This window comes from Anabrus simplex, chromosome 8 (genome assembly GCF_040414725.1).
Source record: "Anabrus simplex isolate iqAnaSimp1 chromosome 8, ASM4041472v1, whole genome shotgun sequence".
NCBI classification, from domain to species: Eukaryota; Metazoa; Arthropoda; class Insecta; order Orthoptera; family Tettigoniidae; genus Anabrus; species Anabrus simplex.
Genome location: NC_090272.1, coordinates 27,911,644 through 27,925,976, shown reverse-complemented (window position 1 = coordinate 27,925,976; position 14,333 = coordinate 27,911,644). Strand labels below are relative to the sequence as shown.

The 14,333-nt window shown below is 38.1% G+C and overlaps 1 protein-coding gene across 1 annotated transcript in view; it reads left to right on the top strand.

Annotated features, from left to right (window-relative positions):
* LOC136879281 (maternal embryonic leucine zipper kinase) overlaps positions 1-14,333 on the top strand; it is a 544,919-nt gene that overhangs the window by 66,630 nt on the left and 463,956 nt on the right. The gene's annotated exons all lie outside the window — the stretch shown is intronic.

Here is a 14,333-nt window from a genome sequence, read left to right as displayed (position 1 = left end):
TGTCATTTCAGGATCCTGGACAAATAACTTGAAATGTACACTGAGAAATCTTTTGTTTTAAAACAATAGCAGTTTTTCTTTTCAATATTTTAGTCAAAGCACAAATAAATTTGAATATATATCTTAATCATACGCATACATTATCTTTATAGACCGTTGTGCCTTTCAGCGTTCAGTCTACAAGCCTCTGTGAATTTACTAAACATCACCACAATCCTCTATTTGCAACTAGTGCTGTGGTCTCATCAAGCTCTATACCTCTTATCTTTAAATCGTTAGAAACTGAGTCTAACCATCGTCGGCTTATTCTCCTAGGTAACCTATCCTCCTCCAATTGCCTCACGTGACCCCACCATCGAAGCCAGTTTATGTGTACAACTTCATTCGTCGAGTTCATTTCTAACTTAGCCTTTATGTCCTCATTCCAAGTACCCTCCTGCCATTGTTCCCACCTGTTTGTACCTTGTTTAAATTAATAATAAAATAATAAGTAAAATAACAATACAAAATGAACTGTTGCTAAACTGATAAGAAACCGATACTGTCTTAGGTTTCATCTTCTATCGAGAAATCAAGCTCACTACCAAAACCCTTGATGTCGTCAAAACTGTTCCCTTCTGAATGAAGACCTTCGTAGAACTCCTTGGCATCGGACGGTATCCGATGCATGATACTCTTAATATCTTGCAGTTCTGGCAGCGATATAGCCTTTTGGCCTTAGATCATCAAGGCAAAAACTAAAGTTGTTCTGGTCACCCTGGCATGTGCTTCTCCTCTTCAAATTAATTTCTTCTGTGTCATCAAAAGCTCGTTTAAAAGTCAGCAACCATGGCTTCTGCTTACTTATTTCAATTTGCTGCATTTTTAACCGGCTTACCACGTTGCCCTTGGTGCCTTTCTTCCTGTTTATCTGTTTTTCAGTAGAAAATGTGCCCTTAAAATCCACTTTATTCATTTCTTTGACCACAAGTTTGTTCTTCTTTCGGCATTTCCTCGTAACTTCCATATAATCTGCCAGTGGAATATAATCTTTGCTGGAACTTAGGGGACCGAGCTCGATAGCTGCAGTCGCTTAAGTGCGGCCAGTATCCAGTATTCAGGAGATAGTAGGTTCGAACCCCACTGTCGGCAGCCCTGAAAATGGTTTTCCGTGGTTTCCCATTTTCACACCAGGCAAATGCTGGGGCTATACCTTAATTAAGGCCACGGCCGCTTCCTTCCCACTCCTAGCCCTTTCCTGTCCCATCGTCGCTGTAAGACCTATCTGTGTTGGTGCGACATAAAACATACATACATACATTATCATTATAGACTGTTATGCCTTTCAGCGTTCAGCCTGCAACAACTAGCAAAAAAAAAAAAAAAAAAAAAAAAAAAAAAAAAAAAAAAAAAAAAAAAAAAAAAAAAAAGGAACTTAGGGGCGCTTTGTCTCCAAAAATCATCATTATTGGGTAAATAGCTTACTTATTTCCATTTGCCGCATTTTTAGCTGGCTTACCACCCGGAAACGAGAAATCTTTTTTTTTTTGCTGGTAGCTGGTAGCTTGCCCCATTTGGATGTGACCAAATGTTTATTGTCATATGGCGTTCCCTAGACAGTGTATGGTGGCCAGCTTGACCCTCCAGCCACAGGTAGCAGAATCCTTTGTTCGATGAAGCGTCATGAATTCCATAGTTATACAACCATAACTGACATTTATAGAATATAACGTTTGTTGGAATTCTCGGCAGGGGCAGTGTTCTCTGCATGTCAAAGATTAGCACTGACAGTCCATTAATTTCACTTGCTTTTTTTGAAGTCACTCTTCATTAGACTTCGAGCATTTTCTGCATTCTCTTGATGAACAAGCAACTTCATCTTTAGTGCTTTGGCATTACTATTGCTATTGTTTATTTGAGAGTTTATAGTCTCAGAAGTTGCAAATGTCTTTCTTGGAATTTGGAATGAAATAATTGCTTATAGCATGAGAGAGAAACTTGAATACCAAAATGAATGGTCCATTACTGGACATTATAAGTTTTCCAGCTAACTCATTCCTGGTTGCCAGCGTTTCGCCCCCATGTGCTAAGTTGGGCTCGTCAGTTGGTACTTAGCACATCCACCAAAACGCATGGCTACTGCATACTGTGGAGGTCACTGCGTAGGCTACTTGGAGCCACCGGCAATGCCAGTGTACTGTGATAGACTTTGTCTCTTTCCCAAAAATTAATCCCTGCTTGGCCATCAGATGATATAGATGTTGATTCCCATAGGGAACCTGAAACATTTGTCCCGAATGAGTAAATTTATAATACCAGTATAAATGGTCTGTTACTGGACATTATAAGTTTTCCAGCTAACTCATTCCTGGCTGCCAGCGTTTCGCCCCCGTGTGCTAAGTTGGGCTCATGAGTTGGTACTTAGCACACCCACCAAGACGCATGGGTACTGTATACTGTGGAGGCCACTACGTGTAAGCTACTTGGAGCCACTGACAGTCTTTTCTTTGTTGGCTAATGTACGATTCATTCCGCTGTCATCTTTTCTTTCGTTCTTCTCTACTCTGATGTGGATGCTTTCTTTTTTGTCCTTTCCTTGATCTATCAGTAAACTAGTAGTTTTGGTCATTGCATTCTGCATTATCACTGGTTTGTTTCACTGATAAGCTGGCAATTCCGTTATATTCATCTCCTAACGATACTGTAGGAACGGGGTCAGAAGTTGCAGGTACAATGCTACGGGCTCTAATATTTGTATTACATGCTGTACCTTCAGTATAATATCTAGTTGGCTGGTGGTTAGGAGTACCAGTTACAGAATTTGATGTGTTAATTTCGGAAGATTCTACACTCGGACTTGTTAATGTGTAGTAAATTAGTGTGTGGATGAAATTCACGACTTTAATTTTCTATGGCGGTAGCACTGACATCACTTAAATTCACTTGAACAGAAGACAATCCACACACTTCAGTACTTGACTGCTCTGAAAAATAGTCAGTCCCGTGAAATGACGACAAAATACCTGCCTTGTAGGGCAATTGAGCTGAAGTGGCTGAAGTGTGTTGTGAATTATGGAATAAATTACATCATAACTACTGCCACAAACAGTTTGTAGAGAAGTTACAGTAGATCGGTCAAACAGCTCCTAGCCTTGAGCTTGAAGTACTGGAGTAGTCTTGCATGGTGCTCGTGTCATTAACTTGTGTTCCCTGTAAATAAAATAATTCTGTGAAACTTCAGCCTGCCTTTTGCAATTTTTACAATTGGCTTTACGTCGTAACGACACAGATAAGTCTTATATCGACGATGGGGCAGGGAAGGGCTAGGAGTGGGAAGGAAGTGGCCATGGCCTTAATTGAGGTACAGGCCCAGTATTTGCCTAGTGTGAAAATGGGAAAACCATATTCAGGGTTTCGTAATCTATAATCTTCATTTCTGTATTGACGAATTACACAATTAGAAATAGGAAAGGATTCCACCTATCAATACTTATTTATTGCACTTATTATGCTACAGGACTGGTTTCGACCCCTTGCATAGGGTCATCTTCAGCTGAACCATACCTTCACATCTATGTCATGAAGCTATGATTAAGATTACATTGTCTAGGGAATGCCATATGACAATAAACATTTGGTCACATCCAAATGGGGCATGTCGAAACGTGATCTGGCGTGTATGTCACTGTGTGCGACAATGCAATTGTATGTCTAAAATGATATGTTTTAGGTCTTAAAATTAGTTTATAAAACACATCTCTACTTAAAACTAACATATATATAAGATGAATACAATGTGTATATGAACACTTCATGCACATGAACGTTCGTGTCTTGCGTGTTGTTCAGTTCATCGGTTGACTTCTGTGTTCAAGTCTTATTTACATAGTTGTACACTTGGTTGCTATTCCTGGAGTTTAAATGATATGATTTGCTTGTAACATTGTCACGTTGTATGAGTAAAAGATTTTGTCTTCATGTATATACAAAGAATAAAACACTTTCCAATTTTAAAAAAGGTGCCAGACGTATGGATAGAATTAGGCTAAAATATGTTCAGCTCTGCTGTGTGTTGAATCTTGTTGCTTTATGTTAAAATCGAATATGTTGTCCTGTGACGTCCATAAAATTTGGGTGACATTGGGTTCGAAGTAGTGGCTCCTTTCCCATTTGTAGCTATGCAGTGATGTTATATTATTGTTATTGGTGTGGCTGAGTTGTGTTTGATATGTGAGCTTGTTGTGTACTACTTCGTGTATGAGCCCAAGTTTTAGTTTTAAGTAGAGATGTGTTTTATAAACTAATTTTAAGACCTAAAACATATCGTTGTAGACATTCAATTGCATTGTCGCACATAGTGACATACACGCTAGATCCCGTTTCGACATGCCCCATTGGATGTGACCAAATGTTTATTGTCATATGGCGTTCCCTAGACAGTGTATGGTTCAGCTGAAGATGACCCTATGTAAGGGGTCGAAACTGGTCCTGTAGCATAATAAGTGAAATAAATAAGTTTTGATAGTGTTGTATACAAGGAGCTTGATATACAAGGCACAACATAAAAGTTTATTACTTGGAAATTTTCATACAGTATTACACAAAAAGAACGAAACTTGTCTTGATGTTTAATGTGCTGCACATGTTCAGTGATAACATAAATTAGTAGACTGAGGGTCTGACAATTATTTACAGTTATACACATTAATATTTCTATGTACATTGAGTTCTATCTTGATAAGATAGTCTACTCGGATGAATGAATGTCTGTGATAGTTGACGACTATTTGTAGTTGATAGAATAACAAGTGGAACTTGTAGAAAGTCCGTAGTAGCAGAATGCTAGTTAGGAGGTGTAGAACTTGCAAGGAACTTGCGGTAAAGTTCATAAATAGCAGAATTCTTGGATTGAAGTCGGAGAACTTGCAGGGAACTTGTGTTAAAGTTCATGAGTAGCAGAATGCTAGGACAGGATGCATGACGGCGATACGGGAGGCAGGATACATGAGGCAATGTCCTGAGGTGACACCTCCTGACCAGAGTTAGTCCACCTGTTCAGAACACTTATTTAAGATTGTACCTCCATGTCTGACATACGGTGTAGTCTGATCGCTGGACACTGTGGGAGTGCCTGCAGAGGTGGAAACGTCGCTAAATTTATAGCGCTGGCTGATGTCGCAGACGATTACATCAGTGCACTGCAGTCCTCCTTGTGGTCTCTCGAAACGTCGATGCTGGGCGGGCTGCGGAGCTTGCCGGCTTCGGAGGACACACATTACAGATAGGTGGAAATCCTTTCCTATTTCTAATTGTGAATATTCAGGGTTGTCGACAGTAGGGTTTGAACCCACTATCTCCTGAATACTGGATACTGCCCGCACTTAAGCGACTGCAGCTATCAAGCTCAGTGTTTATTGCAATCAACACTGCAAATAATTTCTAAAAACATCACACATCAGTGTTTATATTCAGAGATTTGCTATTGTAATATAAAAAGTAATCTTGAAGACTTGCTATGTATTCATGTCAAGTGTCTGAATCCACAGGTTGATTCTTCTTCAGAAGAAAAAGAATTTTCTGCGCTCTGCTTTCCATGATGTATTACAAACTATGAATCTCATTGTTAAATCCGTATCGACGGTTGAATTTCTTACAAAATTGTACAAAACTGTTTTAAACCTCGTAGTCAATACTATATGTTTTTACGTCCACATGCATCATACATATTTTACTGAGGATGACCCAATGCCAGGTCGAAACATGTGTATTTATGTGTGAACTTTCATCTTAATTGGACGTAAAAATATACAAGTATTGACTAGGAGGGTTAAAATAGTTTTGTACAATTTTGTAAGAAAAAATGCCATGTTGTTTACACACTCTCATTCAGTACACGCAGAATATTTTCCCACAAGATTAAAGACAGCAACAGAGAACAGATCTTTTGGCGCATAGCCAATTATCGCGTAACACTAACAGCAGAGTCTGGGAGTCTAAGGGGCAATAAACTATCGCTCAGCCGTTTCATGCAGAACTCATTATGACGTTTGTAGTAATTGCTTCATAGTTTTGTCTCATAGCCGATTGATGCAAAACTCCTAACCCAAGAAAAAAGGGATGGGTGGTTAGCGTTTACTAAAATATTAATGTTAACATTGTAATAAAGGACATCAATGTACAAGAAATGTGTAGTTCCTGACCGTACACACTAGATGGTGCTAAAATCACGATTTGCAAAAATTGGCGCTTAGCCGGTTAATGCATAACACCGTCGACATGTCACTTTTGTGTTTTCATTATTTTCAGGGCCAACTATTTCAAAATGTTTATCCAAATAGGGGAATGGAAATCCCTTAACCACTTCCTCAAAACGTGTTTATTCTGGTTCCATTCTCGACCGCATAGTACATGATTATCTACTGTAAATCTCAACCCGTAACCACAACAAGGAAATGACAAGTGCACACCATGTCCTTGGTGTGACGCTTTGTGAGTGCTGAGGCTCAATGTTGCCAAACTGTATATTGATTAGTAGAACGAAATGATTACATTTTTATTTCAGGAAGTAAATTACGAGTAAAAATTTTATGAAAGTAATGATTACAAGAAAAACTTGGTTAAAAAATAGTCGTTACACGTAATTCAATTACTTATACTCAATTCTGGAAATACTACTTTTAGTCAGAAAATTTCATTTTAGTCTATTTAATATTTCGATAGTTTGTTAAAAACCTGACATTTTTAGCTTGAAAATAGAACATCTGCTGTACATTTAACATTGTTAGACATATTTTACTGAATTTGTTAGTGTACGTAACCTGTGTTGAGGTGCGTTTTAGACTCTTTCCAGTGCATTGACATCAGCGTCAGGCTGATATGGTGCTGAAATTGAAAAGTGAATATTTCTCAGTATACCATGTCTTTTTCTCATCCTGTAAAACCTTGCCAGTTTCCTTGAAAGTGCCATATATAAATAGTACTGAAATACCAATTAGATGCAGGTCTCATTATTTAGAGTTTTAAAATGAAGACACTACTAAACAGATTTGGCTGCTAAGACTTCCGGTGTCAGCTGAGGCTACAGGTGTAGAGCCACTCCCGGGTAGTAAGAATGGGGTCATGTCCCAAACCAACTAACCATTCAGTGCACAAAGTTACAAATTCTCGAAGTAACATTAAAATTCCATCACAGATATCATTAGCCTCAAGATACAAGACAACCCCCTGTGGGTGGGGATGCAGACGAAGAATACACCCACGGTATCTCCTGCCTGTCGTAAGAGACGACTAAAAGAGGGTGACCGAAGCATGATTGTATTAGAACCATGAATCTACTTGTGATTAGTACCATCACACGGGGAACACCGTGGATCGCCTTTACTTGTAAGTTGTACCACTATATTAGGTACACAACAGGTTTGTGATCAGTGCAATGCCCAAGGACACATACAACAATGAGTACACATGAAATGGCAATATGAACACAAGGCACGAAATTACTTACCTTGGGGGCAGTAGCATTAAATATTCGGCGTGCAGGGCCCAGAACATAAAGACATAAAAGGACTGGATCTTAAATGAATACTTGCCAGGTCAATATCACTAACTACCAATTAATAGTCAAAATTAAAGTTTAAATTAAAATATTTCATACATACATTATCATTATAGACTGTTATGCCTTTCAGCGTTCAGTCTGCAAGCCTCTGTGAATTTACTAAACATAGCCACAATCCTCGATTTGCAACTAGTGTTGTTAGTTCTATACCTCTTATCTTTAACCGTTAGAAACTGAGTCTAACCATCGTTGTCTTGGCCTACCTCTACTTCTCTTACCCTCCATTACAGAGTCCATTATTGTCCTATTGTAATCTATCCTCCTCCATTCATTTCACATGACCCCACCACCGAATCCGGTTTATGCGTACGGCTTCATCCATCGAGTTCATTCCTAAATTAGCCTTTATCTCCTCATTCCGAGTACCCTCCTGCCATTGATCCCACTTGTTTGTACCAGCAATCATTCTTGCTACTTTTATGTCTGTTACTTCTAACTTATGAATAAGATATCCTGAGTCCACCCAGCTTTCGCTCCCGTAAAGCAAAGTTGGTCTGAAAACAGACCGATGTAAAGATAGTTTTGCCTGGGAGCTGAATTCCTTCTTACAGAATACTGTTGATCGCAACTGCAAGCTCACTGCATTAGCTTTATGATACCTTGATTCAATCTCACTTACTATATTACCATCCTGGGAGAACACACAACCTACATACTTGAAATTGTCGATCTGTTCTAGCTTTGTATCAGCAATCTGACATTCACTTCTGTTGAATTTCTTACCTACTGACATCAATTTAGTCTTCGAGAGGATGATTTTCATACCATACTCATTGCACCTATTTTCAAGTTCCAAGATATTAGACTGCCGGCTTTTGGCAAAATCTGCCATTAAGACCAAGTCGTCGGCATAGGCCAAACTGCTTACTACATTTCCACCTAACTGAATACCTCCTTGCCATTTATACCTTTCAGCAGATGATCCATGTAAACTACATACAGCAAAGGTGAAAGATTACAGCCTTGTCTAACCCCTGTAAGTGCCCTGAACCATGAACTCATTCTACAATCAATTCTCACCAAGCCCAATTGTCAACATAAGTGCCTTCGATTGATTTGAATAATCTACCTTTAATTCCATACTCCCCCAGTATAGCGAACATCTTTTCCCTCAGTACCCTGTAATATGCTTTCTCTAGATCTATGAAACATAAACACAACTGCCTATTCCTCTCGTAGCATTTTTCAAATTCGTGGCGCATACTGAAAATCTGATCCTGACAGCCTCTCTGTGGTCTGAAACCACACTGGTTTTCATCCAACTTCCTCTCAACGACTGATCGTACCCACCCTTCCAAGATGCCAGTGAATACTTTGCCTGGTATGCTAATCTATGAGATATCTCTATAGTGGTTGCAATCCTTCTGGTTCCCTTGCTTATAGATAGGCGCAATTACTGCTTTTGTCCAATCTGAAGGTACCTTATCAACACTCCATGCTAATTTTACTACTCTATGAAGCCATTTCATCCCTGCCTTCCCACTATACTTCACCATTTCAGGTCTTATTTCATCTATTCTTGCTGCTTTATGACAATGGAGTTTATTTACCATCCTTTCCACTTCCTCAAGCGTAATTTCACCAACATCATTTTCCTCCTCCCCATGAGCTTGGCTGTTCGCAATACCACCAGGATGATTTCCTTTTACATTGAGAAGATGTTCAAAATATTCCCTCCACCTCTCCAGTGATTCCCTGGGATCTATTATGAGTTCACCTGAATTACTCAAAACATTGTTTACTTCCTTTCTCCCTCCTTTCCTAAGATTCTTTATTACTGTCCAGAAAGGTTTCCCTCCTGCTTGACCTAGCCTTTCCGTGTTATTACCAAAATCTTTCCACGACTTCTTTTTGGATTCAACAAATATTTGTTTCGCTCTGTTTCTTTCATCTACGTACAAATCCCTGTCTGCCTCGGCCCTTGTTTGGAATCATTTTTGATAAGCCTTGTTTTTACGTTTACAAGCTGCTCTCACTTCATTATTCCACCAAGATGTTCGCCTTTCCCCATCTTTACACACAGTTGCTCTTAGGCACTCCCTTGCTGTTTCTACTACAGCATCCCTGTATGTCACCCATTCACTTTCTATATCCTGAACCTGCTTACTGTCTACTGTTCGAAACTTCTCACTAATCAGATCCATGTACTTCTGTCTAATTTCCTCGTCCTTGAGATTTTCTACCCTTATTCGTTTGCAGACAGATTTCACTTTCTCTACCCTAGGTCTAGAGATACTTAGTTCACTACAGATCAGATAGTGGTATGTGTCATCGAGAAATCCCCGGAAAACTCGTACATTTTACATGTGACTAATCTCATGAAATTTGCTATAAATGCTTACAATATAGTGATTATTTTAATCCTCCTGTTCAATACAAATTGGTTTTGTGTTGCTAGTTCATAATACTACAACAACGAATTTACGGGGACATGTTTCGGTTTATTTACAAGGATCTTCAGCCTACATAATTGTCTCAAGGTTAAGACCTGTCATATTTGGATTGTTTTTACAAATTTTTTGCTTGAGTATAAGTCCATGTTTAGTAATAATATGTAAAAAACATAGGAATTATGTACACATTAAAAGTATGACAATATGAATTACAATGTTGAATTGAAGTAACCCTTAATTCTAAAATACATTGAGGTCCAAAACGTAGTAACTACAATTTAAAAATTTTTGGTTAAAATTGTTTTCACAATTACAATGTTGAATTGGAGTAACCCTTAATTCTAAAATACATTGATGTCCAAAACATAGTAACTACAATTTGAAAATTTGGCTAAAATTGTTTCACAATGCTGTGGTTGATTGAATCAACTGAATTTGAGTGATAAATATAAACTGAAGGTTAAAATATAGGAGCCATTTTTTCTAATATACATTGATTTCTGGAATACAGTAACTTCTGATATTGAGAATTTGGTTAATAATTGTGATGTCCAATGCAATTATTTATAAACAACTATGATTTGACTCCATGTGTAATTTGAGTCGAAATGATATTCTAAAAATTAAAATCTTGCAACGGTTGGAGACCAGCTTCTAGAATTTTTGAGGCTTGCTGCAGTTTGGTGATTTGATCAGTGAAAGTATTAGAATAATTAGTTCTTGTTTATTGTGACTTGAATATCCATTGGTAGCAGATTGTATTAATATAGTTGTAGTTAAATGGGGGGGCTTCTATCCAAATCTTGAGTAGCTGTTTATGTTTCTTTCGAGGTAATAGAATGAGTGAATAAATAAACATGAACTAATCATTCTAATAACTTTCACTGATCAAATCACCAAACTGCAGCAAGCCTCGAAAATTCTAGAAGCTGGTCTCCAACGGTTCCAAGATTTTAATTTTTAGAATATCATTTCGACTCAAATTACACGTGGAGTCAAATCATAGTTGTCTTTAAATAATTGCATTGGAGATCACAATTATTAACCAAATTCTCAATATTGGAAGTTACTGTGTTCCAGAAATCAATGGATTTTAGAAAAAATGGCTCCTATATTTTAACCTTCATTTTATATTTATGACTCAAATTCAAAGCCATATTACAGTTGATTCAATCAACCACAGCATTGTGAAACAATTTTAGCCAAATTTTCAAATTGTAGTTACTATGTTTTGGACGTCAATGTATTTTAGAATTAAGGGTTACTCCAATTCAACATTGTAATTGTGAAAACAATTTTAACCAAAATTTTTTAAATTGTAGTTACTATGTTTTGGACATCAATGTATTTTAGAATTAAGGGTTACTTCAATTCAACATTGTAATTCATATTGTCATACTTTTAATGTGTACATAATTCCTATGTTTTTTTTACATATTATTACTAAACATGGACTTATACTCAAACAAAAAATTTGTAAAAACAATCCAAATATGCAGGTCTTAACCTTGAGACAATTATGTAGGCTGAAGATGCTTGTAAATAAAGCGAAACATGTCCCTGTAAATTCATTGTAGTATTATGAACTAGCAACACAAAACCAATTTGTATTGAAAAGGTGGATTAAAATAACCACTATATTGTAAGCATTAATAAACTCATACATTCCTAACAGATTTCCTGAATTCGAAGTCGGTTAAGATGTAGTCTATTATGGATCTGGTACCCCTAGCCTCCCATGTGCAGCGGTGAATAGCTTATGCTTGAAGAATTTATTCGTAACTGCTAAACCCATACTAGCACAGAAGTCCAGCAAACGCTTCCCATTCCCTTCCATATCTTATCCACATTTACCAATCACCCTTTTGTATTCTTCGGTTCTACTCCCAACTCTCGCATTGAAATCGCCCATTAGCACTATTCTATCCTTGCTGTTGACCCTGACCACAATGTCACTCAATGCTTCATCCTCATGTATGAGTGCTGAATACACGGAGAATATTCTTGTCCTAGTTCCTCCAACTGACAAATCTACCCACATCATTCGCTCATTTACGTGCCTAACAGAAACTATGTTGCGTGCAGTGGTATTCCTGATAAAGAGCCCTACCCCAGACTCTGCCCTTCCCTTTCTAACACTCATCAAGTACACTTTATAATCTCCTCTCTCTTCCTCGTTATCTCCCCTTACCTGAATATCACTTACTCCTAGCACATCCAGATGCATCCTCTTTGCTGACTCAGCAAGTTATACCTTCTTTCTCCCATAAGCTCCATTAATATTGATAGCTCCCCATCGAATTCCATTTAGTCTGCCAATTTGTTTCCAAGGAGACCCTCGCCTGCCAAATGGGAGTGGGACTCCGTTACTCCCATAGGTCCGAGGCTTGCTTAAAATGTTCTGAGCTCGGTAAATTCAGGAAGCAGGATGCTACCCTACTTGCATATAGTCCAAGTGAGGATCTCTTCTCTAACGGGTTATGGACCACCGGTGAATTGTATTCTGCTAGCTGCCTGAGCACAAGGAGGGCCATGATTCAGAACATGTCCGAGATGCCCACTCCCATTCCATAGCAACTGCTCTTAGGATCACTTACTAGGCCAATCAGCCGTTGCCCATGGTTCACGAACTAGGACGTGACTACAGTAACCCACACTTAATTAATTAATTAATTAATTAATAAATAAATAAATAAATAAATGAATGAATAAATAAATAAATAAGATAACATTTCATGAATATTTAGTTAAAGAATGAAGATTTGAAATTCATTAATATATACAACAGAATTGTCCTTTTAAAATTATAAAATCCATGAGAAATAAAATTTAAGGAACAGATAAGTTACTAAATAATATTAAATTAAACCATTTTGTTTTAAAACTGAGAATACCTAATGACCAAGCCTGTAATTGTTTCGGTTGCGAAAATACATATAATACAATTTAATATACTTCAATTCACCAAGTTTCGTCAGCATTTGAAAGCACAGTGCTGAACATTGAGTATGTTACGCTGATCTTCAGGAGCTAGCATCTTGCTTCAAGCGACTCGTCTTCGACTTCTACAGAATTTTGGGAGTTCATATTTATTAAATTGTGTTGTGACTTTGCACCTGATAGTATATGCAGGCTGGCTCACTTAACTGTTCACCTCTTCTCGTAAACGTTTTGAGGCACAGTGCCGAACATTGCATGTGTTGTGCTACTTTTCAGAGGATTGCGCCTTACTTCATATAAGTGACTGACCTTTAGCTTCTTTTAGATTTTATGATTTGAAATCACGCAGTGCTAATCCCTATTATCTTATATTGCTTCTTCAACTGCTTTTGTGAAAGACTCGTCCTTTAATTTCTTGTTTTCCTATGCATTGTTTTAGTATTTTTATTCGGCTGATGAAGACCCAGATTGGTGGTTGAAACCGGTACCGCTTCTGCTTCCGCTCATAATCAAATAAGAATGTAACACTACATTTCTTATTTCTTCTTCTTTTTCTATGGCTCTACAGTTCATTGTGAACCTTGGCCTCTTCAACAATCTTCCGCCATATTTCTCGATCCAACGCTAAAACTTTCCAATTCCTATAGCCCATTTCTCAAAGATCTTCAATAACTCCATCCATCCATGTGGTTCTCGGTTGACCTCGTCCTCTCTGTCCCCCTGGATTTCCATTTAATATCTTTTTAGGTACTTCCGTATCACTCATCCGTGCTACATGCCCGGCCCACCTCAATCTGGCTGATTTCACTATTCTTCTAATAGGTGGGTCTTTATAAATGTTGTACAATTCATGATTCTACCTCCTCCTCCATGTTCCTCTTTCACAGACTGGGCCGATAATTCTTCGAAGTATCTTTCTTTCGAAGGCATCCAGCATTCCAGTATCTTTTGACGTTAATGGCCAAGTTTCTGAGGCATATGTAAGCACAGGTCTTATAAGTGTTTTATAGATGGTTAATTTAGTGGTACGGGTCAAGAGCCTCGAGGAGAGAAGCCTTGTTGGAGCAAAATAGGCTCTGTTGGCTGCTATTAATCTCTGTTTAATTTCATGAGAGGTATCATTTGAGTAGGTGACTGTCGATCCCAGATATTTAAACTGCTCAACTCTCTCAAAGGTGTAATTGCCCACTGTTATTGAGGGTGGCATGTTCTCCTTACATGCTTTCCCAGCAACCATATATTTAGTTTTCTGCTGGTTGATGTTCAGTCCCATTTGCCTACTGGCCTGTTCAAGGGTGATGAATGTCTCTTCCATTGCCTTTTGAGTTCTTGCCACTATATCTATATCATCAGCATAAGCAAGTATCTGCACTGGTCTATAGAAAATTGTTCCCCTATTCAGG